Source organism: Lactuca sativa, chromosome 8 (genome assembly GCF_002870075.4).
Source record: "Lactuca sativa cultivar Salinas chromosome 8, Lsat_Salinas_v11, whole genome shotgun sequence".
Classification (NCBI taxonomy): Eukaryota; Viridiplantae; Streptophyta; class Magnoliopsida; order Asterales; family Asteraceae; genus Lactuca; species Lactuca sativa.
The window spans coordinates 284876502-284896160 of record NC_056630.2 but is presented as its reverse complement, the minus strand read 5'-3'; positions in this window follow the sequence as shown (position 1 = coordinate 284896160).

The following is a 19659-nucleotide window of genomic DNA, read 5'->3' as shown; positions in this document are numbered from 1 at the left end:
ACTATTGGTCAATCGGTCTACGATGACCCATATAGTGTCGAAACCCCTTGCCGTCCTCGGCAACTTGGTGATGAAATCCATCGCGATCTGCTCCCATTTCCACATAGGAACCTCAAGAGGTTGCAACTTCCCGTGGGGCCTCTGATGCTCCGCCTTGACCATCCTACAGGTCAGGCATCTCTTCACTTACTCAGCGATTTCTCGCTTCATGCACGACCACCAATAGCTCAAACATAAATCCCGATACATCTTGGTTGCTCCCGGGTGAATGGAGAACCGAGACTTATGAGCCTCCTATAATATATTTTGCCTGACTCCACCAGTCATCCGAACCCAGACCCGACCAATACAGGTCATCAATCCCCGGCTATCCTGCTCAAACCGGGCGTTTTCACCCTTTATGCTCTCTAGTTTCTAGTTCTCTCTCTGCATACCCTACGATTGTGCTCCTTGGAGCAAGCTCACGAGTGTGGAATCTACTGATATCCTCATGCATGATACTGGGACAGATGGTCCGACCGCCTTGAGGCTTAAGGCGTCTGCAACCACATTCGCTTACCAGGAGGGTAAAGGATCTCACAGTCGTAATCCTTGACTACATCCATCCACCCGCACTGCCGCATATTCAGGTTCGGCTGATCCATGATATACCTCAAGATCTTGTGGTCCGTGTAGATGGTACAGCGGACCCCATATAGGTAGTGTCTCCAAATCTTGAGAGCGAACACCACTGCTCCCAATTCCAGATCATGTGTGGGGTATCTCGACTCATGTGACTTCAACTGCCGCGATGCGTAGGCGATAACTCTACCCCTCTGCATGAGAACTGCTTCCAATCCTGTGATGGATGCATCACAGTACACCACAAAATCCTCCACCCCCACGGGGAGGGTCAAAACTGGGGCTTCACACAACCGTTGCCTGAGAGTCTCAAATGCCCCTTGCTGCTCAGGGCCCCACCAGAAATCCACCCCCTTCATCGTCAGATGAGTGAGGGGTACTGTAATCTTAGAGAAATCCTGAATGAATCTCCGGTAGTACCCTGCCAAACCCAAAAAGCTCCTGATGTCTGAGGGGAGTCTCGGGACCTCCCACTGCATAACGCCCTCGATCTTGGCCAGATCTACTAGAATCCCATCCTGGTTAACGAGATGCCCTAGGAACTGAACCTCTAGTAACCTAAACTCACACTTCGAGAACTTAGCATAAAGCCGTTCTTTCCTCAGAACCCCCAATAACTCTCGTAGATGCTCTTCGTGTTGCTCTCGGGTCTTGGAATATACTAAGATGTCGTCAATGAACACTATGACCGAGCGATCCGGCATCGGTCTACAAACCCGATTTATCAGTTCCATGAAAATTGCTGGCGCATTGGTGAGCCCAAATGGCATCACTACAAACTCGTAATGCCCATATCGAGTTCTGAATGCCATATTTTCCACATCCTCCTCCCGTACTCTAACCTGATGGTTCCCGGACCTCAAATCAATCTTGGAAAACCAAGATGCCCCCCGCAACTGATCAAACATGTCGTCTATCCTTGGGAGTGGGTAATGGTTCTTCACCGTTAACTTGTTCAACTCCCTATAGTCTATGCACATCCAATGAGATCCATCCTTCTTCTTTACGAAGAGTATCAGGGCTCCCCATGGAGAACTGCTCGGACGAATGAACTGCTTCCCTAGCAACTCCTGCAGCTGTGATGACAGCTCCTGCATCTCTGGTGGTGCCAGTCGGTACGGGGCCTTAGCGACAGGGGCCACACCCGTCACCAGGTCGATCCTGAACTCGACCTGCCTCTCCGGAGGTATTCTGGGTAACTCCTCCGGAAACACGTCGGCGAACTCCCTGACTACTGAGACATCTGAAACTGAAGAGGGGTTGCCGACCCGCGTATCCTCCACGTACGCAAGATAACTCGTACACCCGTGCTGAATATACCGTCGAGCCCTACCAGCTGAACAAAATCCAAAACCCGATCTGGTGCCCTCACCATATACCACCAGTTCTCTCCCACTTGGGGTTCGAACTGTAACCCGCTGACCTTCGCAGTCAATCATGGCACCGAACCGACTCAACCAATCCATCCCCACAATCACGCAGACATCCCTCATGGTTATAGGAATCAGGTCAATCGAAAAAGGTATCCCAAATATTTCCAATGTGCAATCCCGATAAACTGAAGAAGCAAAAATCCCAAGCTCACTAGCAATAGATACTAATAACGAACGCTCGAGCTCTCCTAAAGGCAGACCAAGTCTGCTACCAAGAGTCGGGGAAACAAACGAACGACTCGCACTCGACTCGAACAATACCAAGGCAGGCAAGGAATTCACTAAAAACGTACGTAATACAGGTACCCACAATAATTTAGAATAAACAATCATATATATATATATATAGCAAGGAAGATTATAGAAACATACCGGCCACCAAATCTGGTGGTGCTCTAGCCTCCTCGACAGTGATCTGAAAAGCGCGTCCCCGAGCCTTTGGAGGCTCTGTACCACCCTGCTTCCCATCCGTGATCCTCAACGTAGCCGGCGCTGGAGGCTACACTGGTCTGGTGGCTAACTACCGGCAATGGGTCTTCACATGACCCACCTGATGACAATGATAGCAAATCCTCATATCAGGAGTAGGGGCGGGCTGCTGGCACTCCCGTGCGTAATGCCCCTCCTTGCCACATTTGTGGCATCCAGTACTCAATCGACATACTCCCTAATGAACCTTCCCACACTTCCCACAAGTGCTGGCCTGCTGCCCTCCCGATCTAGAATCTGCGGTTTGAAACCGCTTCGGCGCCGGCTGCGCCTGACCTGGGGCCTACCTCGCCTCCTGTAATTGCAACTCAATCTCCAGCTCGCGCCTCTTTGCGGCCTCCTGGAGTTCCAATAACGTACTACACCTTTGCATCGTGACAAACTGTCTGATATTCGTCTTGAGCATACCCAGATAGCGAATCATCTGTGCCTGCTCTGACGCGAACTCCGGGCAAAACATCACCCTCTCAGTAAACAATCTCGTAATCTCTGCCACCGACTCCTTGTCCTGTCGCAGATCTAAGAACTCCTGTGCCAGTCTCTCCCTCTCCACCCGTGGAACATAACGAGTACTGAACATGTCTCTGAACTGATCCCAAGAAATCTCAGCTCGCTGCTCCTCAGTGTATGATCCAGTAACCAATCTCCACCAACCCTTTTCCCGGACTGCAATAGGTTCAGAGCACACCTCACCCTCTGATTATTAGGGAGCGGACATGTTAAGAAAAATCCCTCCACATCGGACAACCATCTCATAGCAATAATCAGATCCTGAGTCCTATCAAAAGTCGGGGGCTTCGTATTGTCGAAGTCCCGATACTAAAAGGCTCTAACAGCTCCTCCTCTTGCTGCTGTAACAACCGATGTAGCGGCAGCAGCGGCTGTCTCAGCCAATGCCGCATAACGCTCGTCAAAGTACTCCTCCATGGCGGTCTTAATAGACCCGAACATCTCTGGTAACTGTGCTCAAAATAGAGTGGCAACCTCGTCATGCAGGATCTCCTGAATCCTGGCATCCAACTCATCCGTCCCCAACTGAACCTCAACCTCAGGCTGTACTGGTTCTCCCTACCCATCAACTCATGTCCCTGATCCTGATCAGGATGTGTCTCCAAAGCGCCTCGTCATAACCATACTGAAACATACCAATAAATACATCAGAAAGATCTAGAATAACCCATATTCTAATAGGGGACCAACTCCCAACCAACCCTAGGGGTTGTGACTCCTTGCTATGCGTATGGGTCCTGTGCTTTCAGTAGTACAGGCCCATACTACCTTCCACACCTACCCATATTTGTCTCAAGTATCACTACAACACCCCAACAACATACATAAAATAGCAAACGCTTGATCCTCACTCTTAGAAGAAGGCTAAATATCACATAACTAGCCTCCCGGCCTCATACCACCCACCCATCCATGAAACTTCCACCAACCCTGCAACACTAGTGTATGCTAGCCATACATAACGCTGGACCCCATAGACTTTCGAATATCCAATCCAACCCTAAGCTCCCAATCAAACAAGAACAGAACATAAGGCCAAATCAAACATTCTCAGGCTATAAGATCTTAATTATGTACGACCATGATGCATAGACTGATCAACTACAGTAATGATGTCAATTTCATATAAGGTAAACCCTAGGCTAGCAGACATCATATAATCAGGCAATTCTATCATGCAATTTTTGAAGACCCCTAGCCTATTTCTAGCATGCGGTTCTAACACATCATAACATCAAACAATAGTATGGTATTTTGGGGTCTACTTACTGGCCCTGGCTGACGGTACACATCTCATCCCCTTCGTTTAAGTTAAATTTTTATATCGAAAATCATTTTTTTAAATATTTCCTTGATTTGAGACTGGATTCACATGTATGTTCCTCCAATTCACTCAAACCAAGGCTCTTATACGAACTTGTAACAACCCAAAAAAAATTTAAAAGAAATTCAAACTTTCCAAAAACCATCTTTACACAATTAAAAGTTATTCAAACATCAACAAGTTCTAATTGTTTTCAAAATGTTTTCATATCAGAGTTCCCAGAATCTAGAATCATAAAAACGGGGATGTGTACGTCACGCCTTCGCCTAGCCATGGTCAACTGATGTACTTGAAACAATAAACGATAAAATGTAAGCTCGAAGGCTTAGTGAGTTACCCCCAAAATACCAACCTCTAGCATCCGACACAAAAAGAATAATAATTAACAACATGCATAATGAGCCTTCAGCCTGACTGGACCGCCTCCTACGGGCCTATAGCCTATCTGGACCGCTCTCGAGCCTTCGACATGACTGGACCGCCTCCTATGGGCCTACAACCTATCCGGACCACTCCGGGTATGTTGGCCTCAACCGCACAAAGAAGGACACCGCTTCAACCCAACCCATCCATATATGTCGACATATAAATGGCACATAATCATACAATAAACACAGATCATACTAACGGTTAACATAGTAGCATTCTATCCATCAAGTTACCAATCCAAGTGATCATGAATATGGAACACATACTAACATCGGGAATAAATCCCAAGGGACCGACCGAGTGTCATAGACCCTGATGGTATAGTGAGGATAAATCACCTCGAAATAGTGTAGAACTGAACTGAGAGTCTTCAACTGCTATGCTCGACACCCTCGACTGAGAGATAAAAGAATACGAATTACTCAACTAGACCCAAATTCTCCAAATCTATTATTGGCCCAATTTATTAAATTGGGCCCATCACTCTATTGGGCCTACACGAAACCTACAAGTCTAACCTGGCCCAAAAGCATTGCATCCATAGTCCATTAAGGGATTAACCCAATTGACCCATAACCGGCCCAAAGCATAAAACCCACAAGCCAAAAGTCCAACAAGGAGCGTACGCGGGGCATACCTCCCAGTTACGCTGTGCGTAGCGTAATTCATCGTTGACCATCATCGGGAAGGCTGACCACGTACGCTGGGCGTACAGATATTACACGGGACGTACACGCAGGTTTACCAAAGTCTTATTAAGTGCTTAATGGGTTGAGCTCTTGAACCCATATTCCAGATCCATCGACCAAATATGCCATAGAATCATAAAATTTTGGACTTTATCACATTGGACGTCCAAAAAGTCCTTAACTCATAGTCTTAATCCATTAAGACCTTCTTATCACATGCATGGATCAAGTTTAGCTAAAAAGGACTAATTTTTATCACTCAAGGCCTCTCAACACATCTGGAAGGACAACTTATTTCGTCTATAACTTCACATGCATCAACTTGGAAAATCTAGGGACCAAAAGACCTTCATAAAGCTAAAAAGTCTAGATCTAAGGTAAATAAGCATAAAGGTTCAATCCTTTTACCTTCTAGAGCTCTAATGGTGTAACCCAACCTCAGATCCAAGGCCTTGTTTTCCTCCTCTAGCTTCTTGGTGCTATAACTCCACTATCCAAAGCTCAAGATGCACACTAACTCACTCTTCCCACACAAACTAGAGTTTTGGGGCGTTCTCTGAGGTATGGAGGCTGAGGTGAGGGTAAAGAATGAGCCATAAGGGTGTTTATATAGTCCCAATTCTGAATATTTGGGTTTTTAGCTGATGCGAGTACGCCCAACGTACTAGGGCGCACCTAGTACGCCCAACGTACTCTTATGTACGCTTAGCGTACCCTTCCCCCTTTTGCCCAAAGATTCAACTTTAGGTCCCTACACTTCTCGGGACTCAACATAACTTCTCCGAGGGCTATAAAAGAAAATAATCAAAAGAAGGCAGGATTCGAAATATACCTACTCGGTTCGGGGCGTTACATCTTGGTCTCATCATTTAAAATAATTCTGGAAGATTCTTATGTCTGAAACTATTCTGATAGTGGATTCCACTTTGGTTTGGAAATCCCGAATTTGAGAAACCACAATTTCAATGAGAGGTTCTTTGATGTTTTGAAGTTTTAGGAGGACTGGTGTGTTTGGTCTTCCCTTGGCTTGGCTTAGCCTTTGGCACTCTCTTGTTTTTTCTTTCCTTATCATTATTTATAGTCTAAACCACTTTGGGTTTTGAAGGATGGACTACAGTTGGAACTTAAATTTTTCTTTTCCTTTATCTTTAGAGACATTCATTGTCTTTATAGTTGTCTCTTGTTGTTTGGGACTAGGTGAAGTGATCTTTATTGGAACAAAAGGTCTTCTGAGTATTTGAACAACACTTTTCTTGTCACTCATAATCTTCAAGGTTTCATCCTTGCTATCTTGAAATTGGTGATTTCCCAGTATGTTGTTTCTTATAATATTTATATCCTAAGTCCCTTGTTCCAGAGGCTAAAGCATCAAGAGATGGAAATGTTTCTTGACTAAAGAAGCCAATGGGATCAATCTTTGAATATTCTATCAGTTCATTAGATTTTGAGCCAGAGATATCAGAATTTTCAAAAGTGACATCTTCTAAATTGAAACTTTCCATTGTGGGACATTCAATAGAATTTTCAATTGGAAAGTTAGAATTACTATTTAAGTCTGGAAGATCATGGGATGATGTGACTTCTAATGGGATGCTTTAGAATGAAGTGGTAATTACATGAGGACTACAAGTTACCACCTCTTCTTGATCCTCATTGTCTCTAGTAAAGAGAATTGGATCACATGGAAACAACTTTGGTTGAGTACTAGGACTCATGATTTGTTTGCTCATTTCATCATAACCAAGACCATATTTGATCCATGATGGTTTTGGTCCATTGAGAATAGTATGTGAGTTCTCTTCATTATAACTATTGATCTTTGTGTTGATAAGGGCATACATCTCACGATTTTCGTTTGCAATGATGTCACGTTGATTCAATATAATTTCATATTGTTCAAATAATATAAGATATGCCTCAGTTTTGATTTCAAGGTCATTTTCTAACTTAGCCATGTTACATCTGAATTCTTCAAATCTGTACTTAGTGACATTTAGTTCATGTTTTTAGTAACTGAAACGATACTTGGCATTAGCGACATATTCTTTGATTATTTTAGAAATATGGTCAATGCCATCTAGAGAAGGCTTAATAGTTAAATGCTTATCACGAAGCATAAAATGTACCTTCTCAACAACTTGTTGATGGAGAGGAGAAGGCTATTTTTCTCCATCAACCATGAAGCCGAAATAGTTATTGTAAGCTTTTGCTTCTTCTACTTGATCTACTTCATCATCTTTCCTAGACTTCACGATTTGGTGTTTCCATGACCATGAAATCATTGTCTTTTGACTACTTCTTGACCAGCTCCGCTTTTGAAGGTAGTATGCTTCATCTTTGACATTCTTTCTTTTCATTTTACAATCCTTAGCAAAATGATTCTCACCTTGATAGTTGTGGCTTCTAATTACTTCATCATTATCATAAGACTTCGACTTGTTATCATGAACCCTTGTGTTTGACCTCTAGGAATTGTAATTTTCAGAATTTGTATTCTGAGAGTTGAAGCTTTGTTGATTGTTTCTCCCCCTTTGAAAGTTTCCAAAGTTCTAATGATAGTGTTGGGGTTGCTGATAACATTGTGTTATGGAGTTCCCAGTTGGTTTGTTTACAAACTTCTTGAAGTTTGGATTGAACTTGGTCAGGAGTGCCAAACATTCTTCATACTCATTTTCCTCATTGATTTGAGGATATTCCATTATGGTTCTAATGAAATCTTGATGATTTCCATGTACCCATTTGCTATTTTAAGAGGTTGTTAAGTTGGCATGTAAGGATTTTGATTATATTGTTGAGCCATACTCGAAATTTTATAAGGATGAACTCTATATCCTTTGTTAGAAAACTAATCAGCAAAGTGGTTTGGGATTGGATTATGTTGTGCAATCAAGTTTTGAGAATGATTTTCCATGGTTATTGAATTTCCTATGACAAGTCCTTGATTATCAAAGTGAGTTCCTTGAGCTAGCTTGTTGACTTTAGGCTCATGTTGTTGAAGTTGAATGTATAGATCAAAGAAATACGTAATATCTAGGCTAGTTACAATTTGTAGCATTATCATGTGCACTATATCCCATTTAGGAAATAGACTGTTCAAGAATTTCAGATTGATATTCTCTTGCAATTTTTCACCTTTGAGCTTATTCACTCTATTGATAATAATGTTGTACATGGAATATGCATCAAAGAGAGTTTCATTAGGTAACATTTTAAAGTTGTCCATATCTAACAAGTTGACTACCTTCCTATTTGCGAGAATCTTGTCAATTCCCTCGAACTATTTCTTGAGTATATTCTAGACATTGAACGACGATCCCTTATCTTCATTCAGAAGTTGCTCATAGATTCCATGAGGAATTCCAGATCAAATCCCTTACATTTCATTAGCCTCAAACTTCTTGATTTTTATCTCACGAAGTTGAGCAGCAGTAGAAACGGTTTTAGGAGAGACATCACCTCCAGGAACTTTGGTATCCCTCATAAATTATGTAGTGTGTTTCCCAGTGGAAATAAAGGTCTAGATGTCAGAGTTATGACCTTTTAGGTAGTATTTGATGCAATATGTCGATGAAGAGTATTCACTTGGTACAAGGATAGGTGCAAGATTTCCCGTGCCAATACTGTTTTCAACTAAAACTAAATAGAGAACATTTTGGTTTTGATTCACACTTGCCATTGAGGGCAAGTAATACTAGTTTGAAACTTAAAAAAAAAATTTTGTGAGAAGTTTTCTAAGTCTCAAAGTCGATCACACGAGCTCTGATACCAACTGAAGAAATGAGAAAAATTAGTAATCTTAGACTTGAAGAGTTCAAGTGTTGAAAATACTAAAACAAAGTTTCAAAATCATCAAGTGGCAAGCTTATACAAAAAAATAAAGAGTTTTGAATAAACCAAGTTAATGATAAAAACATTTTGTATGCTCATGGCCAATGATTCAAATGTGTCTCCTATTCATAAAGATTTAGCTACAATTGTTTGAATAGAACACACACTAAAAGTCTCAAATGGTTCTCTAAAGAACTAGTCTAAACAACCAATAAGTAGGAAGAAGCAGGAATAGAGCACAACTTAGCAGGGATGAGCTAATTTATAATGAAGCCCAAGGGGCCTATTTATAGGCTTTGGAAAAGTCGATGACATGGAATGACCAATAAGGTGTTGACACATCATCATGACTTAGTCATCAGTTGACATCTTTGCCCTACTTAACGGAGAATGGATGGAATATTCCCATTCCATTAGTATTCCATTAGGGTTCCATCTAAGTTTTGAGTCTTCATTTTCCATGAGCATTCCTGATCAACATTGAGAGCATGATGAGCATCATGATGCTTCATTGCCTTCTAAGAGTGCTACCAGCTTTAGAGATGCCACTGTCTTCAGAGATGCCATTGACTTCTAGAGAAGTTTCTTCTTGTATGCTAAGACGTGTCTTAGATTTGAAGATGTGTCATTATAGAGAAATCATTTCATAGTGTTTTGGATATTCCATAAACGTGTCTTGATGTGCCATCTATATCCTTGATATGCCATATATGTTCCTGATATGCCATGCAGAAATAGATGAGCCACAAATGATTATGATGCTCCACATATGATCTAGATATTCCATATAAGACCATAATGTTCCATCTTGCATTTTTCAAATGCTCCATGTAAGCTGCAAGTGCTCCATTTCAACTGCAAGTGCTCTAAAATATGATTCTTCAAACACTTGTTGAATCTTCAGGATCTTTTTTACTTGAAACATTCTAATAATATTTATTAGAAAATGTAAATCAATACTCAATTTATTGCAAGTGACAATCACATAAAAATATTTCCAACACATGACCCATCATATGCTTAGGTTAAGGCCATCAAATTCCATTGATATTTCCTATTCTGCTACAAGTCTTCACCATGATGTTCTATATACCGAAACAGACATTCAACGTACCGAGATGAGAATTTAGTTATGGAAGGTTTAGACGCATGATTCTTCTTATCACTTCAAAAAGTTATATGCCAATTCTAATACCGTGATTAAATTTTTAGAATCCTGAACGCATAAAATTTCTAAAGTAAGCTAGTGTTTGTGTCAATTCAGGTGTACTACCTAGAATATAACAGACACACATCTCATGATCATCACTTATGATTCTAAGTATAAGTCTAGAAATCCTAAAATATTCCCAGTTCACTTAAGCTAATGATCTAATACCAACTTTGATATCCCCATCTTTTACGGACATTTTAAAACTTTTTATTTATGGTTATTTAAAACATAATTTATTTATAAATGCGGAATTTGGTCCAGCAAAAGTATTTCCGAAGAAATGTTTTTCATTGATTTATAAAAGTTTGGGATGTCATAACTGATACAAACCATAAGCATAAACAAGCATTACAATATCTTAGACTATCAATCTACATCTCTTTGAATCTCTCATCATTCATGAACCTTGTACTGTTACCTGGGATACAAACAAACTGAGTGGGTCAGGTTGGGAAACCTGGTGAGTACATAGGGTTTTCAACCCATAATAATATAGTTAATATGTTTAATTATCAAACAATTAACCTGATTTCCCATCCCATTTTCTTATTTATTTTTCCCTTAAGATGTATCCTAAGTCATCTTAGTCATCGTTGCTGACAATATTGTAAAATGGATTTCTCCAAAATTCATGTTAGTAGAATTCTTTCTATTTTCATTCATAACAATCTTACCTAAGGATTATTTTAATCATCGTTGTTGATAGTACTGTTACAGGGATTTCTCCGCAATACATGTTAGTAGGTTTCTTTCTATTTTCATTCCTAAGGACCTGCCCTAATAATTATTTTAATCATCATTGCTGAAAGTATTGCTACAGAGATCTCTCCGCAAGTATGTTTCTTTTTATTTTCATTTCTAAGTAATTGTCGTAAGGAATAGGCACAGAGTCCATTGTTGCCTGTGTTCCACGGGACTGTCAAATAGGTACGAAGTCCATTGCCGCCTGCATGCATCGAGTAGGCACAAAGTCCATTACCGCCGGAGTTCCTCGAGATTGTCATCAATTAGTCTGGTGGCTGTCACCTATCTTTGCCTACATCTTCCATCATGCTATGGCATCCTATCTTTCATCGTACAATGAATTCTTTCACTACCCTTCGTTACCCAATGTATTATATTTATAAAATACATATACAATATATATCATATACGATCTGTCATTTTAATATTTCATCTAACACATAAAATCTTTGTACATAAGCATATATTGATGGTTTTTACATGTAATAATGCGGAACATACATTATACTCTTAAGGGTACATGCAACCTAATTTGGATTATATCATAACTCTATTTAAGCAACATACTTATTGAACAAAAAAAGTTCTAAATCTTAATGGAAATCAAAATTAACAACAAAGTAATTTACCTTTGATTTTTTACTGTACACAAACCCGTTGATCAAACTAGATCAATCCAATAGTCTCTTGAAAACTAGCTTCAATTACGTGCAAGCCTCTAATGGTTCACACCCACAACACAAGAACCCTAGAAGGATTAGGAGAGAGGAGAGAGAGAGAGAAAGAGAGAGAGAGAGAGAGAGAGAGAGAGGGAGGAAATTTTGCAGATTTAGGGGTGAGGAATAGCAAGGCCGAAAATCCCCAGGTATAAGGCTCTATTTATAGCTGATTAGGAAATACCTAGAAACCTTAATTTGAACATAAAATAATATTATTTTAAATAAGACAATTATCTAGTTCCTTGATTATCTATACGAAGGCTTCCACAAGGTTCTAAGAGGAGCCTCCAAATCGTCCAACATCAGCAGGTTTTGGAACCTGTCCTCTACTCAACATTTGAAAAATTCCAGTTATAGTCCTTCAACTTTTAATTAATTCTAATTAACCCAAAACCAATTCCAAATTAATTCTTATTAATTCTAAATTAATTATAACTATTTCTAATTATTATATTAGCCATATACCATATTAATAAAACATTTATTTCTCTCCTATAATTAATCTAAGCAATTTCTTGGTTATGAGGGCAACCCAAAAAGGAATTTACTTTTATTCATACAAATTATATCAATTTAGTTACGAGCTTAGACACCTTAATCCAACACATACAACATTCAATTATCTAAATACTTTGTATCTATCTATAACATGAAAGTAACTATGAACTCACTTGATAAAAGTGGATGACTAACGATTTTGTTAGCGCTTCGCGTCACACTTTCAAAATACATAGACACACAAAGTACTAAGTGTCACGCCCCGAAAACCGAAGGCGGAAACATTTCCGGGGTTGACTCCACGTTGAGTATCAAATCCAATGTACATAGTAAGTAAAGTAAACAACCATTACATTACATATAGAAAAGTTTTACATTTGTTTCAAAAGCAAAAGTTATACATGTGATACATAGTATATATGAACAACACAAAACGAGTCTTCTGAGAACTCCGTCTTCGCATAAAAGGATCTTCGGGTACCTGTCTAACACGGACCTGAGAACACAAGCGGTTTGAAAATCAGCATAAAGCTGGTGAGTTCATAAGCGGTTAGTTTTTCTGAAAATGTACGAGTTCCTTTGGTTTCCTGAAAAAGTGGTTATCCAAGAAAATCCCATATTTTCTTATGTAAAGTTAGTTTCCAAATCCGAAAGTAAAGTAAACGATGTACAATGAAAACATGATTGTTTTTGTGAATTGTAGTTTAGTTGTTTAACTTGTTACACTTTTCTAGTTACGTACTACTGTTACTCAGGAAGAACCCCATGTTCTCCTGACTGAATGTGTTTGTGAACTATTACCAATTCTGATTATGTTCGGTGTCCTTCCCAGGAAAACCCCATGTTTCCCAGACTGTGTGTGTGTGTATCTTTACCGGTTCTGGTTATGTTCGGTGTCCTTCCCAGGAAAACCCCATGTTTCCCTGACTGTGTGTGTGTGTATCTTTACCGGTTCTGGTTATGTTCAATGTTCTCCCTAGGAAAACCCCGTGATTTCCTGAATGTGTGTGTATGTGTGCCTGTCATCCTTGAACGTACATTAGTTTTATTACGTACATAAAACTAATAAATACTCGTAAAGTGTTAATAATCCTAATTGCGAGTCCTTAACCATACTCAGACTGGATATGACTCGGACCATGGCCAATATCCTTTTTATGACTTTCATCACCCTTGAACCTTTCGGTTCGGCTGTAGCTAGCAGCCAGGTGTGGGATTGTCAGTCCCGTATAGATCTATACACTCAAACCATGCTCTCCTACGTTCGGAGATTCTGGTTACAGGGTTAGTCCTCCACTATCTCGTGCCATGGAAGTGTTACAAGGACGTGTCTCCAATCTTTAAGATTTCTCTTTACTTTTCGACTAGGAAAGTAGTATTTACGACTAGCTATGTTCTACGTACCTGTCCTTTACACTCGAGCCTAGGTGTTTTATTAAGGACATTTCACTCGAGTCTAAGTGTTATCTAATGATGACTATCCTTTACACTCGATCCTAGGTGTATTATTAAGGATATTACACTCGAGACTAGGTGTTATTTAATTATTACTGTCCTTTACACTCGAGCCTAGGTGTATTGTTAAGGACGTACATATGTTTTATGTTTTCTAATGGTATCTGTCTTTTACACTCGAACCTTAGTGTTTTATTACAGACATTACAATGGTTTATATGTTCTATAAGTTTTAAATGTGAACAATTAAACGTAAAGAATACGATATAACAGTGTGTAATAAGAATTGAAAATCGGTTTAAAACAAATCATGAGTTTAAGTACAATGTACAATTATGAAACCATTTAACTGAAATCATGAGTTTAAGTACAAGATATTCTTGTACTTTTGCTTGTATTCCCCCCTAAAAACATTGAAAAACCATTGAAAAAGGGTATGGGTATGAACTCACCGGACGCGGAAGTGTGTCGATTTTAGATGCTAAACGTCGAATCGAGGCCTGATAACACACGAGGTTCCTATGTAACAGGAAATGGCATACAAATATATCTAATTAGATTCACAAACTCTAATTAGATATGAAGTTACACTCCAACGAACGAAAACACCTCAAAACGGGTGTTTAGAGTGACCCGGGTGACATCTACGGACGGGAATTGAAGCGAGGGACTTGGGATTTAAGTTTACTCCCCAAGAGTAAACTTCCTAATGAGTTTTCAGCCTCTAAACACATAACCACATGAGTTCACAGCCGTGAACTCATGTTCGGGTGTTTTATGGTGCTTAATGGGTCACAAATGGCTATTGACACTTGGAAATGCTTGGAATAATTTTACCTTAGGCTTGGAATGAATTAAAATCACCAAATACAACACTTAAGTGAGTTTACGGCCTTGGCATGGAGCCTATGGCCGTAAACTCTCATATTCCCTTGAATATGAGTTTTTAAGGTCCCAAAGTTAATCACATGTGATTCTAAAAATTCCTACAAGCCTTGAAATGATTTTTGGGCACAAAATGACATACTTATAGGAGTTTACGGCCTTGGAGCATGTTCTATGGCCGTAAACTCTCAAATGAAGAGTTTTGTTGTGTTTAAAGCCCTTAAACTATTTTTGGTTGGTTCTATGATTTATTCCAAGGCTTTTGGTGGTGTTGGATGGCTTTCTAACACCTTGAAAATGAGTTTACACCCTTGATTGAGGAGTTTACGGCCCAAGCACATGCCTTGGCCGTAAACTCATATAAACCCCTCAAAATTCATGTTTGAAGTGTTCTAAGTCCATTTCCAATATTCTAAAAGTCATATCTAAGTCTTGTTTGTGTCTTGGAAGGGTTAAATGGCTTAAAAACCCTTTAAATATGTGTTTACGGCCTAGGCATCTTCCAGGGCCGTAAACTCATATATAAGACTTTAAATTGTGGTTTGAGGCATTCTAATTCCATTTCATAAAGTCATCTAGCCATATTCAAGGTCTAATTGTGGTTTGGAAGGGTTTTGTTTCTCCAAAAACCCCATTTATATGAGTTTACGGCCTAGGACTGTTCTAGGGCCGTAAACTCATGATAATGGTCCTAATCCATGGTTTAAACTCGAATTTGAAGGCTAGAGAGGTTGCATAACAAATTAGGGAAGGTACCTTGAAGATTTGAGACCTTAAACTTGAGATTTGAACCTTAAATTCTAGTTTGAGGAGAGAGGTTGGAGTGAAAGTTGTAGAATGGAGCAAAAGCTTCAAAATGAAGACTTGGATCACTTTAAATAGTGTCCAAGTTCGGGACACGGTAGAATTTTACGTGATACCGGCGTTAGACGGCGCTTTTGGTCGCACCCGACCTATTTGCCGTAACCCGATATGGTTGATTCTATAAATGTTCCGATCATTAATAAGAGGCGTTCGAATGAGTTCTAAGGGTATTAAGACACTTATTAAGTCATAAAATAAAATATACATTAATGACTTAATAAAATGCCGGAATCGGAAACGAAATCGGAAACGGCGATTGGATGATCGGAACAAATCGCGAGAAGGGTTACATTTAAGGATATGAATTTCGGGTTGTTACATTATCCCCCCGTTAGAGGGAATTTCGTCCCGAAATTCAAAGATTCGAATACAGATCACGAAGTGAAAAGAGATATAAGGACGAATCTACTGCTTCGGGTCTTCAAGCTCCTAAGTGAAATCGGGTCTCTGCTTGACATTCCAGCGAGCCCTCACTGTCAGGATGTGGCTTTGTTACGCATGGTTAACCTCTCAATCCACTATCTCAATTGATTCAAAGACGAAGGTTCGAATTTTCATTGGTTTTCATCTCCTCAAAGGAATTTACTAGGGTTTCGTCAGGTCGGCAAGCCTCACGAATAAAGATGCGGAACACCAGATGGTTGCTACTGAGTCCTGAAGATAACTCGGAGAGGGCTATGGAATCGATTCCTAATGAAGATCTCGAAGGGTCTAAGGTTCCATATGTTAAGTTTTCCGCCCTTCCCAAGGCGTACTATGTCTTTCCAGGATAAGACCTCCAACAAGTGGGTACACTTTCACATGGCAGAGTAACTAAGGTTCTGATGTTTCTAAAGGAAACTTCTACGTGAGTCTACGATCATAGCCGACGGGACCCAAGAATCGACAGGTTTCCATGGGTGTTCCCGGTGTCGACTAATTCTTAATTGCCTTAGCTTTTGGAAAGGTTTACGAGTATGACTGCTTTCCTTATCTACATGACCAAGAAAATGGTTCGACCGAAGGGCGCCACTACAACCTTGTAGTGATCGTATCATGCCCTGATTGCTGACTTGCACACATCGTGCTTACTGAGGTTTGGTTACGAGGAAATTCTCGGGATTAGATCGATGCGAGACTGGACTACGCATTCGGAAAGAATTTTCAAGAATTCTTTGGAAATAGTATCGGGGAAAGAATCGTAGACTTCTCGTTTCTTGATGATTACTCGGACGAGGGATACACGGGAAAACTTTTTAAGCTTTGATGTACGAAGATCATGAGAGTCGAGTCGGAGGAAGGTTAGAACGAATGGCTTTCTCGAAACTAGGATAGACAACATGAATGAGGCTCGGTCATTACATGCTAAGGGTGACATCAGAGCATTTCATAAAAAGTCTGTCAATAGATCGAATGGAAAAGAATAATTGTTCGGATAGAGAATACAATCTACGGATACGACACAAGCATTCTCGTTCTCACGTGATAACCATCTCGAAGATATACATTTTTGGTTACTTGCAAACGACGGGGTTAGAAAATGTTGAAATGGATGGTTAACGAATTTTTTTCGGTGATAGAATCGAAAAGAATCACAGACATATAAATTTAACGAGGGGAAATATACCTGTGTCAACGGTGGGATCGGTGGTTGTCTCCTCTTGTCCTATCGCTAGCACTCTTCCAGTGTTGCCAGGTGTTACAGCCTTAGGACAGTTTCGCTTGAGATTCCCCACTTCTCCACAACCATAGCAGGCCCGACCAATGCCCGCTCCGGAAGTTTGACTTGTTGATTGAATTGGTGTCTTACAGTTTTTCGCCATGTGACCCTTTATGCCACATTTGTTGCAAATTATCTCGATACATGGACCGGAAGGAAGATGATGATAGTTGCACTTGCCACAACTAGGAAGGGTTCCAGCATACTTACTGGCAGGTTTTCGGGTTGAGGATCTATCAACAGACACAGTTGCAGGGGAAGTGGCAGCGTAAACTGCCACCGTTTGCTGTCTCTTCGAAGACTCGTGCGATGCCTGACTTTTCTCTTTCTTCCCAAGTTTTCTTTTCTCCCCACTCCTCACCGTCGGATCAGGAGTGGTAGTTGCCTCCTCAAGGTCCTCACTATGATCAATTAGGATCTGTGCTAAGCGTTTGGCGCTGTCATATGTATCCGGCCTCGCGGCTATGATGTTTCCTTTCGTTGGCTGGGTCAGACCCCAATTGAATCTCTCTATCTTCTTACTCTCCACGGTAACCATTCTTGGGCAGAGTAGTGCCAAGTCGTTGAACCTGGAAGTATAAGCAGTGATGTCAGAACCTTTAATCTTCAGGTTCCAAAGTTCGTGTTCTAACTTCTACATTTCGCCCCGGTGGCAGTACTCAGCCAGCAGAAGTTCCTTCATGGCTTCCCAACCCATGGCGTTGGCTATTGGTAAGGTTAGGGATTTGACTCGACCGTTACACCAAGTCAAGGCTTTGTCGATAAAGGTGCAGGCGGCAAACTTCACCTTGTCTGAATCTGAACAGGCGCAAATTTCAAAGATGGTTTCGATCTTCTCAAACCATCGGATGAGGGAAATGACACCTCCTGTGCCATCAAAGGACGTGGGCTTGGCATTCATGAAATCTTTATAGGAACCCTCTTTTTGGTGTCCCTGACTACTTTCATGGTTTTGGGTTTGGGTACCACCCCCCGAACCACCGGAACCGCCAGAGTTCCGTTGAGACATGGCAGCTGCCACCGCGGCTGTAACAGCTGCCTGGAATACTACAGGGTCGATTTGAGGAGGAGGTGGTGCGGAGGGTTGTTGGTCTTGGATATGGGTCTCTTTCTTGGAGGCATCTTGATCTAATAAGATCAAGAAAGAGAGGATGATAAGTCCTCTGAATTGAATTAAGAGATATGACAGATATATGTTGAATAAGCGATAAAGCAGGAAAAAGTTATCAAGAGGGAAAATTATGGGTAAGGGAATGATCAAAGAACAATGCATGAACGAGGATTTCTACCAAGGATTGACTCGAGAAATACTCCCATAGTATTTCATGATTCGCTACGACACTAGCTCGATGTTTGTGGTATTAGGGTAAGTTTTAGGCATGCCGCATACCACAGTCACTCCCAAGCACATGTTGGCCATGTCTCGAATGAATATAGTTGGCCAGGCTATATTGATCCTAGACACGACTACATAACTGCCCAGGTTTACCCGCAGTGTACAACACCCATTTACTTATGTTTTGTTCTACTTGTAGTTACGAATCTCGACGGGTCGGTATACTTATATACTTTTGAAAATACTTATATTGTGAAGGATACTTTTAATTCAGAGCACTTAGGCCCCTTAATGTTTATAGTTTTATACCATGTAAGGTTTGGCATACTTCATTCACTATAAACAAGGGCTCTGATACCAATCTGTCACACCCCGAAAACCGAAGGCGGAAACATTTCCGGGGTTGACTCCACGTTGAGTATCAAATCCAATGTACATAGTAAGTAAAGTAAACAACAATTACATTACATATAGAAAAGTTTTACATTTGTTTCAAAAGAAAAAGTTACACATGTGATACATAGTATATATGAACAACACAAAACGAGTCTTCTGAGAACTCCATCTTCGCACAAAAGGATCTTCGGGTACCTGTCTAACACGGACCTGAGAATACAAGCGGTTTGAAAATCAGCATAAAGCTGGTGAGTTCATAAGCGGTTAGTTTTTCTGAAAATGTACGAGTTCCTTTGGTTTCCTGAAAAAGTGGTTATCCAAGAAAATCCCATATTTTCTTATGTAAAGTTAGTTTCCAAATCCAAAAGTAAAGTAAACGATGTACAATGAAGACATGATTGTTCTTGTGAATTGTAGTTCAGTTGTTTAACTTGTTACACTTTACTACTGTTACTCAAGAAGAACCCCATGTTCTCCTAAGTGAATGTGTCTGTGAACTATTACCAATTTTGATTATGTTCGGTGTC